The following is a 23,855-nucleotide window of genomic DNA, read 5'->3' as shown; positions in this document are numbered from 1 at the left end:
ACCGCAAAAGTCAAATTTACATTTACAGACACAACAAAAAAACAACAGCAACAACCGGAAAAGCAAGAACAGAAACAGCAACAACAACTGTCGAACCCAAGACAGACACCAAATTCGTGGAGCTCACAATGCCCCACCTGGGCCAATAGTAAAAATCCAAATATACAGGATCAAATTGAGCTACTTCAGAAACAGCTACAATTACTCTACCAACAGCAAGCCTCAAATGATAAATCTACCCCAGGTAAGGAATGGACCACCGTAGAACCCAAAAAAAGGCCCCGAGAAAGCCCACAAATACCAAAAAACAAGCAAAACTTGATAAGTACTGGCTAGGCGAACCTCAGGCTAAAGAAAATAGGTTTTCATCACTTGTAATAGAAGACGACGAAGAACCAAAGCCCAAAGAAAATAATCCCAAGCCTCCACCAATCTTCGTAGATAAAGTAAGCAACATTACCCCCCTAATGAAGCTTTTATCTGAAACCGCTCCAAGTCTGTACGAGTTAAAGCTCATAAGCAATGAGCAAGTTAAAATACAAGCAAAAACTCCCGAGGCCTACAAAACAATTGTTCAGCAACTAGAGCAAAAATACACTGAGTTTTATACATACAAGCCAAAACAAGAAAGAAACTTCAAAGTTATACTCAGAAATATGCACTCGTCTATTGGCACCGAAGAAATCGCTGAAGCCCTACAAAATCTCGGTCATATCCCTATTAACATTTACAATATGAAACACAGAAACACGAAAAACCCGCTACCAATGTTCATTGTAGAGCTAAAAGCAAACCCTAATAATAAGGAAATATACGAAATCAAATATCTCTTTAACACAAAAATTGTATTTGACGCCCAAAACGCGAAATCCCGCAATGCGCTAACTGCCAACAGTATGGACACACAAAATCATACTGCCGTAGAAGACCGGTATGTATTAAATGCGCTGGCCCCCACTTGTCTGCAGATTGCTCGCGCAAGACAAAATCCAACGATGTTAAATGTGCTCTATGCGAAGGAAATCATCCAGCAAACTATAAAGGATACATGGTGTACAAAAATCTGCGGAAACTCAAATACCCACCATTAAGAAGAATGGAGGACAACAATCCCAAAAGTGTCAGCCAGCAGCAATCAGCTCCACTTTCACCCATTCGAGTCTCGCAACCGCCCCGAAATTTACTTTCTTACTCCCAAATGTTGAAAAGCAAACAAGATCCGAGTCCAAGTAACTCACTCCCTCAATCAAAAGAAAACGCCTCTGATGCCTCAAGCGAAATGCGAGAAATGATAATGCTTCTCAAGCAAGTCAAGCAACAAATCACAACTATGATGAATCTCCTCGTCACCCTTACGACGAAGTCCAGTATCCCTACAATTCCATGAATATTCTCCTGTGGAATGCTAATGGCCTATCAAAACACGTACTCGAGGTTAAAACGCTACTCAAGTCAAATAATATAGATATTCTCCTAATATCCGAAACCCATTTCACCGAAAAAAGCTATTTTCAAATGCCGAATTACAAACTCTATCATACAATGCATCCCGATAAAAAAGCACATGCTGGCTCAGCTATATTAATAAAAAACAATATTAAACACTTTAATATTAACTCATACTGCACGGAAGCTATCCAAGCTACTAATATAGTTGTCGAGGACTTGAAAGGCCAAATAACAATCTCAGCAGTATATAGCCCACCCAAGCATGCGATCAAGTCAGAAGATTATGTCAAATTCTTCAAAACTCTAGGAAGCAGGTTTTTAGCTGGAGGAGACTACAACGCAAAACACCCACAAAGGGGATCTCGCCTCATCACTCCTAAGGGCCGACAACTCTTTGCGGCTATGGCAAGATTAAATCTTCACTCAGCCTCCTCAGGCTCTCCAACGTATTGGCCAACCGATACAAAAAAAATTCCAGACTTAATAGACTTTTGCGTGTTTAAAGGTATTAGAGATAATGAAATAATATGTAATCCCTGTTTCGATTTATCCTCAGACCATTCTCCCGTAATGGTCACTCCAAGCAATAATCTTGTTGACTCAACTTCTCAGTGTTACCTTCACAACAACAGAACTGACTGGAATCTCTTCCAAAGCTTAATATCTTCAAAACTAAATTTGAAACACTCGCTGAAATCTAGCGAAGATATCATTGCAGCTGTTGAACACTTCAATAACTGCATCCAACAAGCTGCTTGGAGATCAACACCCATTCTAAGCAAATCACAGTGCACAAGAATCCCTTCTCTTGTAAAAGAATAACTGACCAAGAAACGCCAGGCTAGAAAGAAGTGGCAGCAGACTAGACATCCCGAAGACAAAAGAAGAATTAATACGCTAACGAGGGAGCTCAAAGAACTCTTGCAAAAAGAACGCAATTCCCAACTTCATCAATATCTCAGTAACTTAGATGCAACAGCTGCCAGCGATTATTCCCTCTGGAAAGCAGCAACAAAATTAAAGAGGCCAACTCTGGCACAACCCGCTATCAGAATGGAAAACAACCAATGGGCTAAAAGTGATCTCGACAAAGCAAGCACATGTGCACGTCACCTAAAAAATGTGTTTGCTCCGCATGAAATTGTACCCTCTCCCAATACTGCACAAAAAGTAAGACAGACTCTCGAACAACCTTACCAAATGGACCCACCCATAAAAAAATTCTCAAAAGCTGAAGTTAAGGAAGCGATTAAAAAACTCAAAGCTAAGAAGGCTCCCGGCTACGATCTGATCACTGGAGAAATATTAAAAAAGCTCTCGGAAGAAGGAATCACTTTCCTGACTTATATTTATAACGCAATTCTCTCATCTGGTTTCGTTCCACCTCAATGGAAAGTTTCCCAGGTAAAAATGATTCCTAAACCAGGAAAAAGTGCAGACAAAGTTGAGTCATATCGCCCAATCAGTTTACTACCCATCGCCTCTAAAACTCTGGAGACTCTTTTTCTCAAAAGATTGATGCCAGTAATAGAACAAAGAAAAATTATCCCTAATCACCAATTCGGTTTCAGGAAAAAACACAGCACAATCGAACAAGTTCACAGGCTTGTAAACTGCATTCACACTGCATTCGAACACAAAAAGTATTGTACAGCTGCATTCCTAGATATATCTCAAGCCTTCGATCGAGTATGGCATGACGGCTTACTTTACAAAATAAAGAGTACCCTCCCTATAAACTATTTTATCTTTATCGAGTCCTATCTCAAAGATCGATTTTTCTTCGTTAAGCAAGGCGAGGAGCAGTCTGAACTCTACGAAAGTTCAGCTGGTGTACCTCAAGGCAGTGTGATGGGTCCCATCCTTTACCTGCTATACACATTTGATTTACCATCATCCGAAGGAGCAATTGTTGGCATATTTGCAGACGGCACTGCAATTCTCGCAATGGACACACTTCCACAACTCGCTTCGCTTAAACTCCAAAATGGCCTAAACAAAATAACACAATGGCTGAAAGATTGGCGAATTAAGCCAAATGGGACAAAGTCTGTCCAGGTTACGTTCTCCCTTAAACGAAAAACCTGCCCACCCGTAAAACTCAATAACGAGGATATTCCACAGCGTGATGCGACAAAATACTTAGGCATGCACCTCGACAGCAAGCTTACGTGGAAAACTCATATTTTCACCAAACGCAAAGCACTGGGAATGAAGCTCAGAAATTTACATTGGTTACTGAACCCGAAGTCTCAAGTCTCACTCGAGAGTAAGCTCTTACTCTATTCATCTGTTTTAAAACCAGTATGGACATACGGAATACAATTATGGGGCTCTGCAGCAACCTCCAATATAGAAATACTCCAAAGATTCCAATCAAAAACCCTTAGAATGATTGTGAACGCTCCGCTCTATGTCACAAACAACCAAATACACCGTGACCTGAAAATCCCTACTGTTGCTTCCGAAATTAAAAAGCACGCCCTGGCGTACCAACAAAAAGTTCATGATCACCCAAATCCTCTTATTTCTACACTCACTTCTCATACAGTGTCATTCCAGCGACTTAAAAGGAAATCAATATTAGATCTCTAATAACATTGAATACCTGCGAATAGAATATGGTTGCGCCACTGGGTGTACTCCATACATGATTATTTTCTTATTTAGTATTTAAGTTTCAGTTAATGTTAAAAGAACAAACAGATCGCAATAAAATATATGAGTTCAAAAAAAAAAAAAAAAAAATGTATTTTGTTGTTGTGTGTTTGCAAGTTATGCAATCCATGCAATCCGTGCTACGCGCAATGGCTTTGCAAGATTTGGAGAATACCCCTAGTATGTTTGAGATGGAATGACATGGCACAACACCTTGTTTGAGTTGACATGACATAGCAATGCAAGAAACTTTTAAAAGGACATTTTTACAGAAAATGTTGAATTTTGCAGTTCTTTAATATATACATATCTGCATGTGTACACAAAATCATTTACTCGAAATTCTTAGTTGATGCAATTTTTATTCCATAAATTTTTTCCAGGCATGGGCAGAGACTTAGCATCGCGTGTACGTATACAAGCGACGGCGTAACCGCAGAACTCCACAGGCAAACACCGATGGCCTACCCACTGTCATTTTGACGAGCAATATGATTGCAAGTTTTTGTGTGTGGGCACTTTGATGTCTTGAAATAAGTATTTGCCGCATGACGCCACCAGGCAACGTTCTCTCAATTTCGGTATTTAAAAACATCTGTCAGCCGACATGGCAGCCCTGCCTGAGTATGAGGGAACGCAAGAGACAAGCGAGAAAATAGAGAGTCGTTCGTGTAGTGATGGGCGAGTCCGAGATGTTTAAACGATCGAGAGAATCGCCATCGTTGCAAAATTACAATGGAGTCAATAATCGACTCGCTGCCCGACTATACAACCGAGATGTTTTTCGATTGTTTCGCGTCGACTGACTTATCACTGACGAGATCGTGTGAAACAGCTCGTGGTGAATTCCCCGATTTGCGGGGAATTTCAGTTTGCGTGGGGAATCGGGGAATGGGCCGTTTTTTGTGGGTAATTTCAGCTTGTTCAATTCTAGTATAATAAAGTTTCTAATGGCTAAAAATTACTGTTGATTTTTTTAGAATTTGCCTTGTCGCATTTGCTGTCGTATAACGAATAAACATAAGTTTCATTAATATGGAAGAAAACCGGAACAACTTCAGCAAAGAAGTCCTAAAACTTACATAACGTCGTTTAAAGCACAAACCGCGTATCAATAAAATGCAAAACCTCGTATGAGAGGTTGCCAAAACTTCCAAAGGCTAGTCCGAGATGTTTTGACCGATTTTTATCAAACGCGACTGGCAATTCGTTGCCACAGTCTGCGACAGAGAACCATCGAGATGTTTTAACAACCGCTGGCCGAGCCGAGAGGCCTTGGTAGATTGTTAACGAATATGTTATTTCAGCTTAAGCACGACTTTTTTCGGGTGGCAAATCGTCTACGAGAGAAAAAATCGAGAACAATCGAGATATTTGAACAATCGAGACAATCGACTAAAACATCTCGGACTCGCCCATCACTACGTTCGTGTGATCCCGTCGAGTCAACATCGTCTGCGAGTCGTGATTGTCATTGAATATATTCCGATTAATTATAAAGTCATTTTAATAAATAATATTATATACGTTCTAAAGTACTAGAGTAAACAGACAGTTCGTATTTTATTTAAAAGGAGAAGAGATCGGTAATCCTGACGGTCCCTGGCATTATCAGAAGTGCGCGTAAATAAACCTCGCCGTAAATAAATGAAAACAGTGGCTATAGAAATTAAATAAATGACTGTGTGTGTGCACCAATTGAAGTGCGAATTACGAAATTCTGACGCTCGTTATGTGTATATATAAATAGTTCGCTAATTTATGAAATTGCGACTCGCAAAAGTAGACAAAATATATGTACATACATGTAAGTTTGTGTATGCGAGAACATTCGTGTGAGCAACGCATCGAAAGTGCCACAACACGAAAACGAAACGAACGTTTATTTGAAATTTGCGGATTCGTGGAATTGCGTGGATATCAACGAAATCAAAACATTCGGCGATACAAACATATCTACGCTCGAAGCGAACGTTGTGTTTGAAATTGTCCGAATTGTAACTTCGTGTTCCAGTTAAACAACAAACATGAATTTTCGTAGCATGAAAGTTGCCGAGCTGCGCAGCGTATGTCGCGAAAATGGCATTGCTACGCAAGGTAACAAAAACACTTTAATCGAACGACTAGAAGCAAATAAAAACGCAAACGCCAATATGAACGAACAATTTCTAGGTGCAAACGAATCGATGTTGTTAGAAAGAATCAACATGCTAAAAAAACAATTGCCGAGTGGCAAATGCAAAAAAAGCAAAATGAGCGTGAAGTGCAAATACAAAGCGCTCAATCTCAAAGAGAGCCAGCTTTTCGTCCGTCGTGTCGTCGCCGCGAGACGAACATATTGCAACGAGTGGAAATACATGGATGTCGACGTCTTCTACGCATGCGCCGCCAGCTAACGTAGCATTATCATACATACATACACCGCGTATGTGCACTACTACACAAGCACCGTATGTGCCAGTGACTAGTAATGGAAACCCGTAGAGTTCTTATTTGAATAGTGAAAATGTTCAAAATGTAAATAAAACTCTGCACGTAAATTTTGCAGAGGCACAAGCGCAAGCGAATGGTGGAAATAGTTTTATGAATACACGATTTTATAACGAACAAAATATGCGAAACGATGTGCAACCGAATAGTATGTACGCTTCATATTATCCGACCTATCCGTTTGCAAATTCCTATTTACAAAATCCGTTTAGTAAAGTGAATGAAGTGGTTACTCTTTTACCCGAATTTGACCCGTCTTCCGAGACATCCCTAATGCGAATCAGTTTATAAAGAGAATTGAAATGTTACATGCCGCGTACCAATGGGGTGATCAAGTACTTTTATTTGCCGTGCAACAAAAACTAAAAGGTTATGCTAAATACTGGATCGTCGGCCAGTGCATATATAAATCGTGGTCAGAATTCGTCGCGAAACTCTGTGCTGATTTCTCAACGACTGAGAACGTCGCTGATATACATATTAAAATGAACCGAACTCGCCGGCAGCGTAACGAAACCCCACAAGAATATTATTTTAAAATCGTTTCGATTGTAACAAAAGGTGGAATTTCTGAGTCCGGTATCGCGCGTTACATTGTAAATGGCATTAACGATTCAGATCTGCGTAAAAAGATCTCGAATGAATACGAAACCTGTAATAAGTTGCTACGCGATATTCAAAATTATTCGGTGTACAATGAAGTAAAATAAGAACCGCTTAACTATAAACCGAAAATCGTCGAAAATATGGCTGCGTATAAAAGTCAATCGGAAAATGTTGATGAACGCGGAATATCATCAAACGCTAAAGTAGGTGAACGAGAAATACCTAAATCGATAAAATGCTATAATTGTTTAAAAGCGGGACATATTTCAATAAATTGCCCACAGCCGCAGCGAGCGGAAAGATGTGAAACGTGTAACCGTACAGGCCATAAAGCAGCAAATTGTAAACAACCAAAGGATAAAACGATTTCAAATACTAAAGTGAATAAAATTAAGGACGATGAAATCAATAAAGCTAATTTAATTAAAGAAATTAAAGTCAACGGACACGAAACAAAAGCCATAATAGACTCTGGTAGTGTGTGTTCACTAATCCGTCGTTCAGTAGCAATGAAAATTGGTAAAACTGTTAATTGTGCGCGGGTGTTGTAAGGATTTGCAGGTGGCACATACGAATGCACCGCGAAAATTTTAGTTTCACTCGAAATTGATAACGATCGGCATCAAACAGAATTATTGGTGGTTCATAACGACCACATCGAGGAAGATGTGTTGCTTGGCAGAGACGCATTCTGTCAAAATGGCAAACGACTGGTGATCGAAAATGATAAGTGTACGGTTGAAAAATTAGAAACAATATCGAATATCTCATTGGATGAACGATCCAAATTAAAATCTATAATACAAGCAAACCGAGATGTCTTTGATGAAACTATATCGGAATTAGGTAAATGCACAGTATCGAAAATAAATACTAAACTAACCGACGATAAACCGATATGTATGAAACCATATAGAGTGCCATTTGCTATACGTAAAATAGTGTCTGATATCGTGTCTGAACTGAAATGAAATTATTCGAGACTCTGATTCACCTTACGCATCTCCGGTGGTATTGGTGGAAAAATCAAATGGTGAATCTAGATTATGCGTAGACTATAGGTGTCTAAATAAAATTACGGAGAAAACGCCCTTTTACCCCATGCCAATAATCGACGAACATTTTGCACAATTATCCGGTAACAAATATTTTACAACTTTAGACTTAAGGATGGGACACCACCAAATAGAAGTGGAAGAACCATCGAAGAAATTCACTGCCTTTGTAACAACGGAGGGCCATTACGAGTACAACCGGATGCCATTCGGTCTTGTAAATGCACCTTCCGTGTTTCAAGAAGTAATGAATAAAATAGACGCGAGAATGAATCATGGTGAAATACTAGTATACTTGGACGATGTTATAATTCCAAGCAAATGCAATTTTATTTCGGAAGAGAAATAAATTATCTAGGCCTCGTTATAAATAAAAACGGTATTAAGCCGGGTGAAAACAAACTGCGATTAAAAACTTTAATGTACCGAATAATATTACCGAAACTATACGTTTTTTAGGGTTAACCGGGTTTTTTCGAAAATTTGTGCCCAAATACGCGCTGATTTCAAAACCCATTACGAAACTCCTCGCAAAAACAAATGAATCTTTCAAATGGGGTCAAGATCAACAATGTGCATTTGAATATTTGATCGAACGCGTTCTCGCGTTGTACGATAGGATGGCCGAGCATGAGGTACACACCGACGCATGTAGTGTCGGCCTGGCCGGTGTGTTACTTCAGTCCAACGACAACAAAGCATGGAAATCTGTATTTTATTTTAGTAGACATTGCACTCCGGTAGAAAGTAAATACCACGCTTATGAGCTCGAGGTGCTCGCCGTAGTTGAGTCCCTCGAACGACTTCGAATGTATGTTTTGGGGAAAAAGTTTAAGGTGGTGACGGATTGCTCCGCCATAGCAAAAGTCAAAGCAAGTAAAGAGTTAAAATCCCGAATTTCCCGATGGTGGATGAAACTCTTAGAGTACGACTTCGACACCGTTTATCGTCAAGGAACCCGTATGGCTCATGTCGACGCTTTGAGCCGCGCACCAGATCAACCTCCGAATGACGTCAAAACGGCCGGAATGGTCATGAAAGTTACTGCTACGTCCGACGACTGGCTGTTAACTATGCAGCTGAAAGACCCAATGTTAACATCTCTGGTAAGTGTTCTGAAGAAAGAGAAAATATCCGATCAAGAAACCCAGATCCGGAAAGATTACGAATTAAAAGATCATCGATTATATCGTCGCACCGAAGAAGGTTTACGTTTTGTGGTACCAAACTCCGTACGTTTGAGAATCGTTCGCTCGTGTCACGACGACATGGGACACTTTGCTGCCGACAAAACAATTTAACGAATAAGATCACATTTTTGGTTTCCAAAATTCGCAAGTACGTTAAAGATTACTTAGCAGCATGCCCAAATTGTTGTTATAATAAATCACGCCACGGTATGACATAGGGTACACTACATTATAGCGAACCTGAACCCATACCATTTCGAGTTCTTCACATAGATCATCTGGGACCTTTCATAAAAAGCAGCCGAGGTAATTGCTATATTTTATCAATATCCGATGCATTCTCAAAGTATTTGGTTGTCAAGCCGGTACGAAATACGAAAACTGCTCCAGTAATAAACGCCTTAAAAGAGATGACAAGTTATTGTGGGTTGCCTGCCAAAATAACAACAAACGAGAAACCGAAAGAGTGGGATGGTATACTGCGTAACGTCCAGTGGTCTATCAACTCACAACGAAACGATACATCTGGTTACTCGCCAAATGAACTGATCTTCGATTTCCGTCGTCGCGACATTGTACAAAATCGACTGATTGCCGCTATTCACGAAACAACCGATGCTTCGCTTAATCCGCAACAATCGCAACCGCTTCTTAATATTACTCAAGAGCGAGAGAAGTGGAAACAGCGTTTCGACGAGAAGCTTCGCAAACCCACAGAGTATGCTGAAGGTAGTTTCGTCGTTATTGAAAATTAACCTGCAGCAACCGGCGACTCGAGAAAATTAGAACCTAAGTTTCGTGGTCCATACGTCATTACCCGAAACTTTGGAAACGACCGATATTTGGTAGAAGATCTGGTATCAAGATTACGAATCGAAAATTTTGTTCTTCATCACCGACAAGATTAAGCCCTGGTGTCGTAATACGCCCGAGTTAGACGATTTTAATGAGTCAGACGACGATGACCCGAATCAAATCGCGGACGATTTGGTGTCAGGAAAGGCCGAATTGTCAGCCGACATGGCAGCCCTGCCTGAGTATGAGGCAACGCAAGAGACGAGCGAGAAAATAGAGGGTCGTTCGTGTGATCCTGTCGAGTCAACATCGTCTGCGAGTCGTGATTGTCATTGAACATATTCCGATTAATTATAAAGTCATTTTAATAAATAATATTATATACATTCTAAAGTACTAGAGTAAACAGACAATTCGTATTTTATTTAAAAGGAGAAGAGATCGGTAATCCTGACGGTCATGGCACATCTAGGTCTTTAAAAAACTTGCTGAATAATTTCCTAAAACGTAATCATAAATAATCCAATAGGTAACAGTTTTTTTTTTGATTTAATACCAAAATTTCATCGATAAGCGCTGATATATATTGCAGCCCATGAGAAATAGGCGGTCTCCATTGGAAATATATTTTGTGACATGGTTATCACGACATCAGTGTTTTCATGTGGAGACAGGGCCTAACGATGAGAGCGCGACAGTATGAAAATGAATGGGACACACTAACACATTCTCACTTTTAGCTCACGCTTGTTTTGGTCGTGCCCACCTTTTTCTTTTTTCTGACCATACAATCCGTTTGCCGGTCTAATCTTGCCTCATTTGCCTCGCTCATTTACTCGCCTCGCTCGTCTGCTGCTGCAAATGAGTGCCTTGCTCGCAACGACGTCAATGAGTTCCTCTTCAGTGTTGCTGTTTTAGCCCTTTGGTGGCTAGATTTAGCTACCACATACTTTTTTTGGCCACATAAATTTAAAATTGCCCCTAGCCCTTTTTTAGCCCTTTGGAGAATTTATTTATACTTAGCATGAAAAAGTAGTATATTAGGGCGGGTCGAAAAGCTAATTTTTCTCAAATCCCTTGGTAATAGTGAAAATATATTGTATCATGAAGTCAACAACAAGCCTGCAAAATATTAGTATTTTATTTTAGTTGCAAGAGCCCGCGCATCGACCGCCAAGTGACCCACAGCACACTATTCGAATAAGACCAATTCTTGTTAAAAATTCTGGGTTCAGCAAAAAGATTTGGTGCATATTATTAGATAATGAATCCAGTGATTGGACTTGAAAAAAATTTGTGTGATAGAATATGGAAAAAAATGTGGTAGATTTCAGAAAAATATGGTAGATCTCAGGTTTTGGATGAAACTTTTTGCAAAAAATTAAAAATATTCTGCAAGGTTTCACCTAAATTGCAAACATTTTAAGTAGAATCTAAAAAAAAAATAATTTTAGTATAACAAAGTGCAAGATTGAAGTTGCTAAAAATTCCGTTGAGTTTTGGCAATTTTTTTCCCTGACAGTGTAAAGCAGTACCTTCCATATCAAGATATTTTTCGAACATATTTTGAAAGATTTCTGCAACCTTGCGGAGTGCTGACAGCTTATCTTTTTATCACATCACGATGTAGCGAACAAATGTGGCACGTTCCAGAAACCGCTACTTGGGATTTGCCGATTTTGACAATTATCAAGTAAAAGTATACAACGCTTTAGGAACTTTAGATGAAAGAAATAGAAATTTTTTAATACTTTCTTTAAAATCGCGGTTTTTTTTAACATTTTCGCTATTGATTCTTTTTTATAAATCATATATTTTGCAATTTAACACGATAAAACCATGTCAAAAAATTGAATACTTAGAAAATTTACTATTTTACGGTTTATTTTATCCTCCTATTCTGCTTGTTGTTAGTGTTTAGTGTTGGACAATTTTTGCTCTTAAAATTAAGAAAATTATGTCGAGCAAAAATAAAACTACTCAAAAACGCGAATATGTGGTAGATTTCAGACCTTGTGTGGTAGATGCTCAAAAAAGTGGCAGACCTACCACAATGTGGTAGAAGTCCGATCACTGAATGAATGCGTTAACGAAAAAGATAAAGTCAAATATCATTTCTCGCAGCCCTTTAGCTTATCGCTAATCTCAAAGTTATCTGTTCTCAATAAAATTTTAATTGTTTTCTTGATAATTGCACTGGCCTATAGTCAAAAGATGAAAAGAACAACTTTAATATTGTTGGCGTGCATTTAGGTCGCTGGTTCCAAATATTCTATTCTTTTTTTAATATTAGCTATAGTTTGCGAATGTTTGCAAATTTAAGAACTATTTCGGTAGTTCTTATAGAAAAGCCATTATTTTCCATCCTCGTGGAAAAATTTTGTTTATGCAAATGAATATGGAAACAGTGAACAGGTACAACTTCTAGAAACACTAATTAGTTTACTTATGTTTCAACATTTTTTTTATTTTAAAATAATTTGTTTATAATCTGAACGATTTTAATCACATTAAGTATTATCATAAATCAGTAACATTAAGTCTCGCCTTCAATTTGGTATTTATTACGTACCGATCGAGTAACATGTACCAAAGTTACATCGAAAAACTTAAGTGAATCTCCAGTTAATTTCTAAAAAAATGTCTCTCCAATTGTATAAATAACTTTTAAATGATAGAACCGGATTACAGAAAAGTGTGCCAGGGAGTGACTTTTTTCGTTAAAGCTGAATGCCAGGCAATATCGTCCAATTGGAGAGCCCTCAAAATGATTTCCCAGGATATCTTAAAGACTATTGCATTTACCCACAGTCACTTTTTCACATAATGGAATTAACTAAAATATCTATGTATATCTAAACACATATTGCACGTCCCCTACTTTCATATAACGGCAATTTAGAAACCGCGAAAAATGTGCTTCTTCGGTGACTAATGAAACCATTCCGAACAAATTTTCAAGACTGCATAAATGGACTTAAAATGGTCGTTTCTCACCCTAATTGTATTATGTTAATGTATGTAAATACTTATATGCTTGAAACTAATCTTTGACAATACATGTTTGACTTCATTCACCACGATCTTGAAAACTCTCCAAATCGGCGTGACCAAGTCCATGGCTCTTTTAATATTATATAAGCATCCGAAAACATTTAAACGGTTGAAATAAATCTCGCCTCACTTTTTTGTATTTTTCACTTGGTTGCTGAAGTAATGAAGAATTGAAAATTCATAATGGAAAATTATATTTTTTGTAAGTTTTATCTTAATATCTTAAAACCTTGTAGACTTATTGAAAAATGAGAAATGAACATGAGATACTAAAAAACCCTTAATTTGATAAATCGTCCCACTTAAACAATTAACGCATTCCATAGATATCTCAAGCCAAAGTTTCATTTTTAAAATTCATACACTTTGATTCAATTGCGCGGGCTAAAGATAAGTTTTAAATTAATCTTTCGTGGCCAATAATAATTGGCTTAGACCTAAGGCATCATAATATTACTATTAGTTACAATACGGTCAAATGCCTTTTATTTATTTTTATTTAAAATATATATATATATATATATATATATATATATATATATATATCTCATGATCCACTGATCGGATCTTAACCAGATTAGTATGGGACCACCTCTGAGACACTACCTTTCCGATTATCGAAATCGGTTGACGTGGTCCAAAGTTATGCGGTAACATACATAAAAATGTTAGCAGTCGCGCCTAATTACGACGAACTGATAACCTCCTCCGTTTTTGGAAGTCGGTTAAAAATATTATCTGTTTAGGCGCGACTGCTAACACCGGGCGCCTAAATTCGTGCTATGTACTGCTGCATGTGCAAAAATTTCCTTTATGCAATTTATGAAATTTTTGCACATGCACTTCTCAACTGCCATGTAATTGAACTTTCTTAAGTTTCAATTAGATGGCACTTCAAAGTATGCTCGGCCTAGTCTGATGCATCCTCCGGACACTGCTTCCGGAGTCTTCTGCGGACTCTGCATGGCTTACAACCATGCGGAGGTGGTAATAGTTGATTACCATTGGCCACAGTTCCTACCCACTACTTTTTGGTCCAATAAATATTTTTTTATATACATACATGCAAACATACTGGTCTCCCCTCTCACTGAGTTATTCATTAGCTTTTTTTCCAGAGTTCATTGATTTTCTATACATTACTTATTGAAAATGTTTGCTTGTATACTTATATATGTGTATATATGTAAGTAAACAATTTTAGCAACCATTTTTAGTCACAAAGACTTTTTTTAGCTCTTTTTTAGCCCTTTTTTTTAAAGGAATTTGGCTATCACTAAAAAGATTCGCAGCAACACTGTTCCTCGTTTGCTTGCCGCACTACTCTTGCGCTGCCGTCGTTCAGTGATGGAATTTTCGATACAATTGTATTTTTTTCAATACAATGGTTGTTAAAAAGTAAGTCAGTACCCAGGCTTTATTTTCAGTACGCTGCGGCCAGCAATCCTGAGATTCACCCGGAATATTTTCATCCGCCTGTAGTTAATACACAGAAGTGAAAGGTCAAAAGTGAATCGGATCGGGGGAAAATGTAACTCATGTGTATTTCTTTTTATCAAAAAAAAAAGAAGAAAATTGAAATTGCCTGGCAGCTTGTAGTGAAAAGTTTTTGGTGGCATTACTTAACATCTCTACCTTGTTATCGATAGCTTTTCTAATTTTATCATCTCCGTGATTTTAAAACGTTGTTATCTTTTCATTTTGCGGCTTCCGCATTTTCGCGAATGGATAAATATCTCAAAAGGTAACTAATATTTTACAAGACAAACACTATTTTATATTAAATACTGCTATAAATAGCACGGTCCTACGTTCTTCATGTCCGCTGGACTCAACAGCAGACGTTTGCGCTGACGATGATGAAATGTATGTATGGACTTTTATGATATATGTTTGTATGTCACGATTAAGAGAATACAAAGGTTGCGCCGATCTCGGACCGCTATTCCTCTCTTAACTTAGATTTGACAGAATCGTTGTTTGCATGACGTCACACTTGTGCAACTTGTTTACGTTTTCCCTGCAACATTTTTTCTTCTTCTTTCATTCTTGCTCACGTTTTGGCATTTCTCTCTCGCAATTGCACCAGTGTGACGTAACATAAAAGTTATTCTCAAAAATCCTCTGATCGGCGCAATCTTGTATTCTATCATTCTTGTATGTATGTACATATGTACTTATGTACATCCATACATATACAGTATATTTTGCTTAGCTGCACATCCTTCTTTGCACGAAAAACTTGTGCACCTAACCGAAAAAGGCACTTAAGCGAATTTTCTTTACTACTTCAATGAGGAAGGTATCCGAATCCCTATGAAACCAAATAATGGAGAAGCACTTATCACGTAGAAAATAATGCAAGCGAAATTTTTTTCGAATGGTATCTTATTATCTATATAACTACATAAATTGATAGCCATTTTCGTTGTTCTGCGATATGAGCAAAATAAGTAAAAGCTTGTAAAATTAGGTAATTGTAGGGCCAGTGCAGGTAAACGTAATACTTTCTTTGATAATTGATACTAGTTGCACAATTTTTAAGGCAGGTATCGCCAATGGGCAGGTATGTTGAATGCATCTATCGGAGCACTTTCCTTATAAATGTTAAAAATAATGTCTCAGATGCGCATTTTGGGATAGGTATCTTAAATGTGTACTTAAGCATAAAGGCAGCAAAGCAAAATATACTGTATTTCAAATAAGCAATGCCTTACCGCAGAACTCCACAGGCAAACACCGATGGCCTAACAACTGCCATTTTGACGAGCAATATGATTCCAAGTTTTTGTGTGTGGGCACTTTAATGTCTTGAAATAAGCATTTGCCGCATGACGCCACCAGAAAACATTCTCCCAATTTCGGTGTCTAAAACCATTTAAATCTTTAAAAAACTTGCTAAATAATTTCCTAAAACGTAATCATAAATAAGCCAATAGGGAACAGATTTTTATATTCATTTAATATCAAAATTTCATCGATGTTACCACCAGCACACTTTCTTTCAAATGAAAATATGGCTGTAAAAAAAATTATCAAATTGCCTGCAATAGATGTCCAGCAATAAGCGCTGACATATATTGCATCCCATGAGAAATAGGCGGTCTCCATTGGAAATATATTTTGTGACATGGTTATCACGACATCAGTGTTTTCCTGTGGAGACAGGGCCTTAGGAAACCTTTTCCGTTCACATTTAGTCGCACAGGAACAAGAAAGAAATATCCAATAAAATTTCGAGACGACTGGAAAGAAAAATATACTTGGTTACAGCGGGACAACTCAGAGAAAGGAAAAATTTGGTCGCTATGCTGCGTTAAGTTTGCGGGGGGTTTAAGCCATATTCAGCGACCTGCGTCAACCGAAACTCACCTCGTTGCAGAAAGGGAAGCAAGAAAAACGCCTAAAATTAATGATTTTTTTTTATCAAATTGTAAATCAGCTAACTCTTCTTTAAATAAGGCTAAACAATTTGAAGTGAGATTGAATGCTTTTGTAGCAGAACATAATCTACCATTTTCAGTAATGGATCATTTGAATATTCTTTTGAAAGAAAGCATACCTGATTCTAAAATCGTGTCAAATATTATTATTAACAGAAAGAAATCGCAAAAGATTATAAAAAAAGTAATGGGGCCAGCAAATACTCTGGAAATTTCAGCAGTATGTGGTTCACAATATTATTCGTTAATAATTGATGAAAGCACTGATTGTACAGTTTCGAAAAATTTGGCATTAATCATTAGAGTATTTACAAACAGATGTATAGATGGCTTTTTGGGGTTAGTGCCGCTTTGCAATGGCAGTTCAGATGCAATATTTTCAGAAATTGTGCACTGTTTAAAAATTAATTCAATCCCATTGGATAATATGGTAGGATTTACCGCAGATAACTGTGCAGTAATGATGGGTGTGGCTAAAGGTGTTCAAGCTAGACTTAAAGAAATACAGCCAAATATTTTTGTGAATGGTTGCATTTGCCATATTTTAAATCTCGCTGCGGTGGGTGCATCAGATGCGATCCCGAATGACGTGGATAAACTGATTAAGGGCATAAATTTTTATTTCTGTAACAGTTCGCCTCGAAAAGAGGATTTTTTGTCTTTTCAAAAATATTTTTCTGTGGAAGAACATACTATACTAAAATATGTTAATACTAGGTGGCTTTCCAGGCAAGCAGCAATCGACAGAATTTTAGAACAGTCGCAGCCACTTCAGTATTATTTTACACTAACAAACTTTGAAATGGATAGGGAAGGTGGAAATGTAGAATTTATTGCACGGTCATTTAAAAGTTCTTATATAAAACATTATTTTTTTTCCTAACATACGTCTTAAAAATAATTAATGATATTAATTTGGAAATGCAGTCGGAGTATGCGCGTATTCATATATTTCTTCCAAGAATTACATTTTTGTTTCACAATTTGGCAAGGAATTTTTTAAGAAAAGATGCAATAGATGATGAAGGTATAAACGGTATTAATTTACTTGAAGATCAGTAAACTATTAGCGAGGTGTATTGCGGAGTTGGAGTAGATTTATTAATTGGGTCAGATGTTATATCAGTTGAAGTTGTTCTAAAATTTATACGAAACATTTTGAGTTTTGACATAAAATTTCTTGAGTCTTTAAGAAATAAAGTTAACTTTAATGATGAAGTATTAAACCTCATTCCTAAATTTACACCCGAGCATGTTTTGCAGGGTAAAACTAATACCATTGTACCAATTGTTATTAGACTCTTTCCCAAAGAGATTAAATACTTAGAGGAAATTAACAATGAATTTAGGTCACTATCAGAATTTGAGAGCTAAAAGCGTTTAAGAATTTTGGAATCGCCGAATTTCGGCTAAAAGTTTCCTGTTTAAAAAATTAATTCAACGAGCCTCTTTTCAAAAACATTTCAAGGATTGTTAAAGGAATTATATCTATTCCACTCTCCTCAGCCAGTGTTGGACGTGTTTTTTCTGTCCAAAATCTAGTCAAAACAAAATTGCGAAATCGTTTACAAGTCAGCACTGTTTCGTCTTTAATACAAACAAAAGATTTTTTTAAAGCCAATAATAAATGCTGCTATAATTTTAAATTACCTAATGACTTATGCTATGTAAATGTACCTGAAGAAAATGAAGATGGTTCCAATTTAGAATAGTTAAAGTACTTTGAAGCTACTTATTTCTACATTATAAATGTAAAAGATATATCAGTATATTAATGAGAAATATTATATATAAATATGAGCATATGTACATAAAACTGAAAATGTAAAGCATTTTTGTTGTGTTTGTTAACTCTGGAGTCCTCTTTAATAAAAAGTTTTATAAAATCATATTTTTCTTTGAATGTGAACTTAGAAAAAAATTGTTACTATTTCATTGGATTCAGTACTATATAAGGCTGTCGTTCGATACCATACACTTGTGACCAAATTCCATCACTGCCCTCGTTTGCTTACTCGCTCGCTGGCTACTCAGCGCGTGCTCTCGTACTTAACGAGTGCTCGTTTGCAAACAGCCTCGCCTGTTGCTCGTGAGTTGCGCAAGCTCAGAGCAAACTAACGAGTGAGCGAGGGGCTAAAATGAGGCAAATCCGAACCCTGATTTAAACAAATTAAAGGCTAGAAGCAAAATTTTACCTCGACCTCTTCTTCAACGGAGAAAGGAATCTCGTTTATTTCCATGAAAATATTTTGGCTGAAATTCATCATTGAATTGAATAAGTGTCCCGCTTGCAGACTCAACATTTGCTTCTGCGCACATAACATTTTCGTTTCTTCCTGGAAAATTTGGTACGAATACCTTTAAAATAAAAATTTATACACAAAACAAGTAAAAATGTATAACAGATATTGAAAAAAATTTTACCTAGAAGATATGACCGAAATCTATATTTGGATTCGAGGGGAGATGGGTGGTTGTAGAGGCCTCCTTTTGACCGAATCGCACTGAAAAAGTTTTCAACGCAGTCCTGGTTAAGTTTGATTGTTAAAATATAGCTCACATTATAGTTTCGTGAAGATATTGAAACAAGCATGGCAGTGCCTTGTTAACTTGAAGGATTTATATCATTTATATCGCTGGAACGGCAGAAGATTTTTGCGGAATGGAAACAAGTTTTTTACGATTTGGTCCATGTAGTTTAATGTAGAATTTTGCTGGCTAAGTGAGAGTCCATATGCTTTACTCAGAGCACGCGTGTCTTTCACTGGTACTGCCGCATTGAAAATATCGAACCAATTATTAATAATTTAGAATAAATCCGCGCATTGTATGAAATTATTGGGTTTCGTACATATTCCTACGTGCGCACATCGTTTTAGGGCAGAAGCAGTTGTATGCGAAAACAGCTTAACCGCATACTACTCCTTCTGTCGCTCTATTAAGCAAAAAGTTGAATGTATGTAATTATGAACTAGACATATGTAACAATTTTGTAGCTCAAAAATTTTAGTAGGTTAAAGTGCAAATTTCAAGACTAGAAAATCGCCTTGATTTTTGATAATTTTTTTTGCTGACGGTGTTATGCATTTTCTTCCATATAAAATATGCTCGTAAATTTCGCTTGTATGGGAGAAATTGCCTAGCACCATCAGCAGAAAAATATTAAATATCAAAGCGATTTTCTAGCGTCTTCAAATTTGCACTTTAACTTACTAAAATTTAATGAGCTACAAAACTGCATACCCAAACTTAAAAAAAAATTCGGAATAAAAAGTTTACAGTTTTTGGGTGCAAATGTTAGTTTGTTGAGTTTTCATAGTTTTTGTACGATGTTTGAAAGGTGGGTTTATGTGGCGCTGGTTAGCTAAAGTGCTAGACTTTTATAAAATAAAATTATAGTTAAAAAACTAAAAACACGCTTTTATTACAACAAGAACTAAAAAGTATAAAATAATTTATAGATATAGCGATTCCGTTTAAGAAGAATAAGAAGTTCCCTAACTTGATATAATTTGACTTTTTTAAATTAGCTAAAAATAGGATTCAAGTGGTTGCCGTAGTCATAGTCAAAACAAAGTACACTGTAAAGTTTGTTGCAGCTTTTTGACATCATTTTCAATGGGATATCTGTAAAAAAAACTGCAACAAACTTTACAGTGGACTTTATTTTGACTATGACTTCGGGCCAATCACTTTAATCCTATTTTTAGCTAATTTAAAAAAGTCAAATTAAATCAAGTTAGGGAACTTCCTATTCTTCTTAAACGGAATCGCTATATCTATAAATTGTTTTATACTTTTTAGTTCTTGTTGTAATAAAAGCGTGTTTTTAGTTTTTTAACTATAATTTTATTTTCTACTTTTTAGTCTTTTGAAATCGTACAATAATATTACACTGTCTGTATATTTCACATTCTGTCCATTTCTGTCCAATCATTTAAAATTTGCGCCCTTTATGGTGAAAAGCATTTAATATCACACTTTCAAACTAAAGCTTTCTTAACCCTAGAAGCCTAATCTATTTGGGAGTAACGTAAGGCCTTAACATACGCCTTAGAGGTTTATGTACTTAAAAGATAACTTGTGAGCTAAAATATACTTAGACCTGCCTTACTTTTTAAACAATATTGAAGTTGTGAGTTTGACTAATTATAAAACATAGTTTTATTAATAAAAACTATAACCACATTTATTTAAAACAACAAAATAAAAAGTAAATTTTGTGCTAAAATTAAAAAAACACCTATTTCGTATACGCCTCGCAGACGTAGATTATACTTTTGGGGTTAACCCTTTCAGTACAAATATTCAACCACTGGTTCTAAAAATTTTAAATATGTATACCGGCTAATTTTGGATCGTTCATTTTAACAAGTAATTTTTAGCAAAAAAAAAAACCGACTTCAACTCTCATATAAAAAAAAATATATATATATATCTCATGATCCACTGATCGGATCTTAACCAGATTAGTATGGGACCACCTCTGAGACACTACCTTTCTGATGCAAAAAGAATTATCCAAAGTTATGCGGTAACATACATAAAAAAAAAATAAAAAAAAAATAAAAATAAAAAATATTCCGACGAACTGATAACCTCCTCCTTTTTTGGAAGTCGGTTAAAAATCACATACAAAAATGTGTAAAGCTTTGATGTTTGCGTCATTCAGGGTCCTTTTTAATGATCAGTGATATCCTTGGTGTTTAAAAAAAGAAAGGGATCTCAGCTATTTTTATTTTTTGCTTTCATGAAATATATTTCAAAACTATGAATAATACCTAATAACTTTTCCGAATCTCAATTCGACGGAAATATGGCTAATATTTTTCAATAGATTATATTAATCACTATCGCCTTTTCTGGCGTTTTTTACTTTTTTGACAAACACGGTCAGCTGCAACTGCAGCTTGAACTTTAGTTTGATATATAGCTCAATTCTGTGGCTGCTACAGATCGGCCTAACTAAGTCGTATGACTGAGCGATTATATATAGATACTAAAGGCCTGAACTAGAAAACATAGCGACATGTAACACATCATGCAAATGCCAGTTTATATCATGTTTGAAAGTGATATATGAAGACACTGCCGAATAAATTCCAAAATCATGCATCAAATTTATGCATGTCAACAAAAGGAATACATGCGACATATTCAGCATTATTATTTACATTGTATATACGGGAAGAGATTTTCCGAATTTTGCAACCTCCTACTATAGTAAAATTTATTAAACAACTAGCAGACCCGGCGAACGTCGTCCCGCCCAAAATTAGATTTTTAATTTAACCATTTTGATCCCCAACAGTCCACGCTTACGATTTCCATTAGCACATTCATCGGCTAAAATTATGGTTTGGTGGTCGTTTGCCGCCTTAAATAACCTAACGAAGGTGTTATGTCCATGAAGAAGTTCCCTGGCGGCAACAATGATCCGGATCTATACTGAATCTGCCCTAGAAACTTTATAGCTGGTGGCAATTTCAAAATGGATGCGTATTCTTGTTCAACAGAAATACAATATACATACATAGACTGAGATGAAGTACCTTAAAAACCAGTTTCACGAAAGCAATTTAAGTGAAAAATTATGTTTCTATCAGGTTCTATATTAAATTCAATTAAAAAAATATATTTCGACAGGTGGTGATTTGAGATTTGCCACTGCACAACTTAACCCTGGTGTGTCGGAATGAAGCTTTAACGCATAATAATATTGGCATATCACATCCATTGGGCCAATCGTAACACACGAGAGTTCGATATACTCAATGGTGCAACAGGTCGATTTAGACTGACATTCTCGGCATCTTTTCTCACTTATCGATTTTAGTAATAACTCGACCTCAGCATCACCTCACCGCTCTTTTTTGCAATTGGACTGTCTCAACCGTGTCCAGTACATGTTTTGAATATTCGCCAAATCGGATCATAAAAAAAGATTTTTAGTAATAACTCAACTCCAGCGCCAACTGGCGTGTTCAATTGTCAAACTAAACTATCCAGAGACCCACACAAACACACACACATAACTTTGTTGAAATCCCTCCAGCCATTCAGGATTTCACTCACATACATACCTATGTACACATTCAAAGATAAGGCAAAGGCAGTACTTTTGTACTTTGCCATTCCCTCTTTTTAAAGAGCCCATTTTTCTCCATGAGTATGTGATTGATTTCATATATCTCCAAACCAAGTTCCAGTACTCTACCATGAACATTTCCAGAGATATCTATATACATAAAAATGACCGCGATGCCTGACCAAACGGCTGAACCGATTTGAATTATGTAAAAAGTACTATTTTGGACCTCCGTGTGGAAGGTTTTTCGATAAAAAAATCAAAACTTTTTGTTGTTATTGCCAAAATATTAAGAAAGCTAAGACGTCACGATTTCACAATTTCATAGAGTTTTCCGTGTACAATGATAATCGACTATCCCTATTTCTAAGGAAAAACAAAGTTGTTGTTTTTATTAAATTCTTAGCATTTTTATCATATTTACTCACCTTCTAAACCTTCCCTGGACTTCCACAAATAATTCAAGACCAAAATTTGTCAAATCGGTCCAGCCGTTCTCGAGTTTTAGCGAGACTAACGAACAGCAATTCATTTTTAACCGACTTCCAAAAAAGGAGGAGGTTATCAGTTCGTCGGAATATTTTTATTTTTATTTTTTTTTTGTGTATGTTACCGCATAACTTTGGACCACGTCAACCGATTTCGATAATTATTTTTGCATCGGAAAGGTAGTGTCTCAGAGGTGGTCCCATTAAGATCCGATCTGCGGATCATGAGATATATATATATATATTTTTTTATATGGGAGTTGAAGTCGGTTTTTTTTTGCTAAAAATTACTAGTTATATATATAGATTATCTAATTAAAAATCCACGATGCAGCGAACAAAGGTGGCGCCGTCAGTGGTACCGCTACTTTGGTTTGGCCGATTTTGACAGTTGTGGTAACTTGTATATAAACCTTTGTTTACAAATCAGCGAAAGAGAAATTTTAATTATAAGTGAAAAATCAGTTTAAATTGTATTAATTTTCAATTAGCGAGTGATTTTTGAGTTGAGGACTGCGTAAAAACTAATACAACGAAGT

At 36.5% G+C, this 23,855-nt stretch overlaps 1 protein-coding gene and 1 long non-coding RNA gene across 2 annotated transcripts in view; both read left to right on the top strand.

The window, feature by feature from the left end:
* LOC118739778 (chitin synthase chs-2-like) overlaps positions 1 to 23,855 on the top strand; it is a 302,066-nt gene that overhangs the window by 105,901 nt on the left and 172,310 nt on the right. The gene's annotated exons all lie outside the window — the stretch shown is intronic.
* LOC118738685 lies at positions 4,620 to 7,521 on the top strand. The gene is made up of 2 exons (XR_004992926.1): positions 4,620 to 5,016; positions 5,088 to 7,521. It is a non-coding gene; the product is annotated as an uncharacterized LOC118738685 (long non-coding RNA).

Source organism: Rhagoletis pomonella, unplaced genomic scaffold (assembly GCF_013731165.1).
Source record: "Rhagoletis pomonella isolate Grant_MI unplaced genomic scaffold, Rhpom_1.0 Rhpom_scaffold_00005, whole genome shotgun sequence".
Taxonomy (NCBI): domain Eukaryota; kingdom Metazoa; phylum Arthropoda; class Insecta; order Diptera; family Tephritidae; genus Rhagoletis; species Rhagoletis pomonella.
This window is presented reverse-complemented; position numbering and strand designations above follow the sequence as displayed.